Source organism: Zea mays, chromosome 4, assembly GCF_902167145.1.
Source record: "Zea mays cultivar B73 chromosome 4, Zm-B73-REFERENCE-NAM-5.0, whole genome shotgun sequence".
NCBI lineage: Eukaryota > Viridiplantae > Streptophyta > Magnoliopsida > Poales > Poaceae > Zea > Zea mays.
Window position 1 is genome coordinate 162141160 of NC_050099.1, and position 6000 is coordinate 162147159.

Consider the following 6000-nt stretch of genomic DNA (forward strand, 5'->3'; position numbering starts at 1 on the left):
AGCAGACCTCAGCACCCCAGAGACTGTTCTCCGGACAGCGCACCAAGCAGGTCGCCTCCCAGCGGTCCGGGTAGACCCCGCGACTGTGCTGGTAGACCACACAGCGATACTCGATGGACCAAGTACGCCGGTCAAGTGCCCGACGTAGTAGGGTGTCGAGCGCATTGTGGAAGTGACACCCACGAGCAGCGTCGCGAGTGATGGGTCGAGCAACCCATCCTTCCGGCTCCTGGTCAGCAGAAAAGTCAATGTCGTGGCTCGAGCTGCTGTCGCCACCTCCGTCGTCTGGGTCTCCTCCAGCAGCTACTCCAGGGGCTGGGGCGCCCAGTGGTGGTGCAGGGGGCGCCTCCAGGGGAAGCACAGGGGAGCAGCTCCTCACAGACTCTATCTCCTGCTGGAGCGAGAAAGAAGAGCCCTGCTGCTCCTGTCGTCGATGCTCCTGCTCCTCATGCAGGCGGTGGTGCAGCCTCTCCAAGTGACTGGACTGACCGGCCACGGGACGGCGAAGCGGACGCTCCGCGAGACGAGAGGGTAAGAAGGGGATGACAGACTTCCGTGCGGTGTGTCTAAGACGAGCCATCTACAAAAGACACCGCAAGCATAAGAGTGAGAACAGAACTAATATGACCAGCAAGTAATGAACCATAAATAAATGAAGGATTAGAATAAAACACAATTTTCAGCAAGGTATAATATATAGTAGAACATAGGTTTGGTCGATACGACCAACTTTTGAAGGGATACCAAAGTCAAGGCAGGGACAAAGGTCTATAATCCTTAGAACGACCATTCTACTCTAGGTTAGCGGTCCTACAGTCAGCACGGCTTTGATACCACCTATGTCACACCCGGTTTTAGAAGGCAAACCGAATGCGAACCATGTACGTGCCAGGATCAGCAATTCACGTACACAGCAGTTACATAACATGGACATCATCACACAGTGCTCGAATAGTATTAAAAAGGAATAGTAGTCGATTACATCATATGTCTGAGACATCCTCATAGTATTTACAATAAATCAAAGTGCGGAAAAGAAACGTAGATAAACGCGGCCTTCACAGGTAGCCGACTGGGGGTCGCCGCTAACCCACGCCTAAAACTCGTCGTAGTCTTGGAACTCCTGGAAGTCTCCTTCCACGGCTTCATCTTCTCCTGAGCAGTGGTTGCAATGCGGACAACCTAGGGAAGGGGGGGGGGATTTGGTGTGTAGAGCAAGGGTGAGTACACATCAACATACTCAGCAAGTATCCTGTCTGGCTGTAGTGGACTAGCTTTATGTGGGGGGGTAAGTCAAGCAGTTGCTTTTAGTTGGTCAGATTATTATTACTAGTAGAGAAAGCCAAGTTTTAGATTTAGCCCATGTTATTAACCCAAACGTACTCCTTTCCAAACGGAAAGAGTACCACTTACCATTACCAGAGTCATTACCAAGAACCATCAACCTCGTTGCCACCTGTAACCCGAACATCTCCGAACGAGTACCACTAATCACTGGAGCTCCCTTGGCCGCTCATAACCGCGAGCATGGCTGATATATCAGTTTTCATAACACTCTGCAGAGGTTGTGCACTTTACCCACAAGCCGTGATTCCCTTTCTGCCCGGAGAGAGCTACTCCCCATTGACCACTGCCTAGGTGGCCAGCAGGGCATCACTACGTAGCCTTTACAAATATTCCCCAGGGCTGTAGCCACACGTTAGGTTTCCTAAATGCACCGCACTCCTCCCCAAGGGGGCGAACCCAAGCTTGGCAGAGCGAGTCGCATACACCGAGCCCCATTAATGGCACGACGGCTAAGCGAACTACACCCCGAATCCTCTAATTATTCAGCTAAGGGCACCCCATTCCACCCTCATGGTTGCACTGTTTTCCCGGGCGGTTATCCAACGAACAGGTCCTTACGGAGAGGCACTCGAGAAACCGCTCGAGCCCCCTTGAAGGCCACAAGTATAACATCATAATAAAATAGGGGAAAACAACGTATCATTGATAATTCTCATCATGTTCATTGATTAGAGTTGAGCAATAGCATAAGACTAAGCAATAATAATCCAACCTAGATAGGTAAACAAGGACATGGATAACAAAAGCTAGTCAATCCTTAGGTATAAATGTGTAATACGGGAGGTGAATTAAAGAATGTATAGGACAGAGATGGGTCGAGGGACACTTGCCTCCACCAACCGACTGCTACTCAGGGGCTTCTCCTGCGAGTTCTTCGGGCTCCTCAACTGGATCGTTCTCTATGCGAGCGCAAACATACATACATCCACCCATTCGAATTAGGAAACAAACAGTACACCATAAAAGAGAACAAATGGATTAAATATGCATAGAGTATGACATACGATATTGCATTTGCCATGGCTAGAAAGAGAAGAAAGAAGGTCTCGCAGGGGTTAAAGCTATACTCGAGGCGTATTACGGGTAGACGCATAAGTAGTCGTTACGTGCTCTAGTTTCACTTAGTTCTAATAACAAGGATTAGTCACATGCACTAATAGAATCATAACCATTTTCAATTGACCAACATTAAATAAGGTAGATGATTAACTACATGAATTAACTAACGTAACCAATTTCCAAATTGAGTTTCCATTTATTAATTAAATAACGCGATCACTACGCATGGAATACACGGGGGGTAGATGGGCACGTCTAGGGGTAGACAAGCGCGCCAAGGGCACGGCGAGCCGTGCCAAAGCACCGTGCATCACGCGAGCACGCACGTGCACGCGTTGCACGCCGCGGGCGACAACGGGGCCATGCCGAGGCCGACCGTGCGAGGCCACGCGCTGGCCGAGCTCAAGGCCGCGCGCCATAGGCACGCCGGGCTGAGCTCAAGGCCGTGCCGGGCCGACACGCCACGACCGCGCCGGGCAGGGGCGGGCACGCCAAGGCGGGCAGCTGTCGGGGCCGTGCCACCATGGCCAGGGCATGGCGGGGCACTGGGGACGGGGCAGGGGAGAGCCAAGCGGGTGGGGCCGAGCCGCCATGGCCGGCGAACCGGGCCGCGCCACAGCCGGGCTAGGGGAGCACGCCGGGGGGCACTGAGCCGGGGGCGCCATGGCCGCCACGACGAGGTCGCGGGCCGCCGCGCCGGCGAGCCACCGGGGCTGGACCACGTGGGCGCGAAGCCGCGCGCCGAGGGCAGGCAGGGGCTGCGCGGGGACGCCGGGGGAGGGGCGCCACGGCCGGGCACCGGCGAGCCGGGGTCGCGTGCCACGGCGAGCCGCCATGGCCGGGCGGACCGCGGGGGGGGGGGGGGGGGGGGCGAGCACCGAGGGCGGGCGGGGCCAGCGAGCACTGAGGGCGGGCGGGGCCGTGTCGGCCGCTGCGCCATGGCCGCGGGCGCCATGGTCACGAGCTCCGAGGGCGGCGCGACCGTGCCACAGGGAGGGCGTCGGCGAGCACGGGGAAGAAGGAGGGAGGGGAGAGGAGAGAGGAGGGGAGAATGGGCTTACCGCGCGGGGAGCGAGGCCAGTGGTGGGTGGTTCGGTGAGCCGGGCAGGGGAGCGGGGCGGGTCGAGCAGGGGAGGAGAGAGAGAGGGGTTTGGGGAGGGGAGGCCTGACGGGTGGGGCCCGCGGGGGTGGGGGTGGTTTTTCCAACCGCCCGCGCCGAGGGCGCGGCGTGGGGAGCGGGGGGGGGGGGGCGGCTAGGGGCGGCTGGGCTGCAAGGCTGGCTAGGTCGAGAGGCCGGCTGGGCCGCCGCGGGGCCCGCAGCGGGAAAGAGAGAGGGGGGAAAGGCCGACTGGGCCGCACGCGAGGGGAGGGGGCGGCTGGGCCGAAAAGGGAAAAGAGGGGGGAGAGAAAAGAAAAAGGTTTTCCTTTTTCTTTAAATCTAGATGAATGTTTTTCACAATTTCAATCTAACAAAACAAATGCATGGTTGAGCATGGTGCAGCAAACCAAAATAAAGTATTTCTAGGGTTTTGTTTTACACGAGACCTCAAGTCGAGTCCTGCTATAACTTTGGAAAGGGTCAAGGCTTAGCGAGGGGAAAAGGAAAAAGGAAAGGGTAACACCCGAATTTGGCGAGTGAAGAAAAGAAAAAATTCAAATCCAAAATTCGAGGCGTTACACTTTCCTTCCTTTTCTTAAAATCATCACATCAAGGAAGTCCTGATCATTGTTCATATCTAAATCATTATGGACATTGTTATCCATATTTTTGTGATCATCAAGGGGGGGACCTCCAAACTTGAAGTATTTTTTTTATAAGATTGAATTGCCAGAATTTTTCTGGAAAGTTCCAGATCTTTAATCGACTCTAGATTATTTATTGCAGCAGTTTCAGAAGGACCCAAAGAAACTCCTAATTTATTAGCTATATCTAGCAAGTCATCGTTATTAGTATCAAGCAGAGAAAAAGAATTAGTATACATACCTTTGTTGAGGAAGGCATCTTTAGCTTCAGCTCTGGAGATAGCTTTATCGGCCACCTTCATATCATCGTTCTTCTCCAGCCTAGAACTTTTTCTGATGCCATCTGAGATGTTGCTGGGCATGTCTAGAGATTTTTTACCTTTCACATCTTGTAAAACCTCATCATTGGGGGGGATCGAGATCATAGCATCAATCTTGGTCTGAAAGTCAGTTTGATCCTCCTCCATGTCTTTAGCAAATTCTTCAAGTTCCTGAGAGCTCAACAGGTCATCTTCATTTGGATCAAAATCAACTTTCTCATCACTGATGTCGGGGACCGTAATTAGGGGTACCCCCAAGGCTCCTAATCTCAGCTGGTAACCCCCATCAGCACAAAGCTGCAAAGGCCTGATGGGCGCAATTCCGGTTAAGGCTCTGTCCACTCAAGGGACACAATCTCGCCTCGCCCGAGCCCAACCTCGGGCAGGAACGGAAGACCAAGGCAGATTCACGCCTCGCCCGAGGGTCTCCTCAAGCAACGAGCGCACCTTTGACTCGCCCAAAGCCCAGCTCGGGTAGGCTTCACGGAGAAGCAACCTTGGCCAGATCGCCTCGCCAGCCGACCGGATCGCAGGAGAATTCAATGCAAGGATCGCCCCTGACACCTTATCCTGATGCGCGCTTTCCAGTCGACAAGGCCGAAGTGACCGCCGTCACTTCGCCCCTGCACTGACTGACCTGACAGGAAAACAACGCCGCCTGTGCTGCTCCGACTGCTATGCCACCTGCCAGGGTGAGGCTGACAGCAACCAAGTCCAGCCTCGGGCGCCATAGGAATCTCCACCTCGCCCGACCCCAGGGCTCGGACTCGACCTCGCCTCGGACGACGATCTCCGCCTCGCCCGACCCCCGGGCTCGGACTCAGCCTCAACTCCGGAAGACGATCTCCGCCTCGCCCGACCCTAGGGCTCGGACTCGACCTCGACTCCGGAAGAAGGTCTCCGCCTCGCCCAACCCCCGGGGCTCGGACTCAGCCTCGACCTCGGAGAAGTCACCACCTCGCTCGGGCCGACCACGCCACAAGGGGAGGCCATCATTACCCTACCCTAGCTAGCCCAGGCTACGGGGAACAAGACCGGCGTCCCATCTGGCTCGCCCCGGTAAAACAAGTAATGATGGCACCCCGCGTGCTCCATGACAATGGTGGTTCTCAGCCCCTTACGGAAGCAAGGATACGTTAGCAAGGATCCGACAGCCCCGACAGCTGTGCTTCTACAGGGCTCAAGCGCTCCTCCGACGGCCACGACGCCACATGAACAGGGCTCCAACACCTCTCCGACAGCAACGTCGGCACGTACATAGGGCTCTAGCTCCTCTCTGCTAGACACGTTAGCACACTGCTACACCCCCTGTTGTACACCTGGACCCTCTCCTTACGCCTATAAAAGGAAGGTCTAGGGCTCTCATACGAAAGAGGTGGCCGCGCGGGAGAACGGGCAGCCTAACGCCCCCGTCTCTCTCTCTCCCTCGTGAACGCTTGTAACCCCCTACTGCAAGCGCATCCGCCCTGGGCGCAGGACAACACGAGGCCGCGGGTTTCCCCTTACTGTTTCCCCCTTGTGTCTCCGTCTC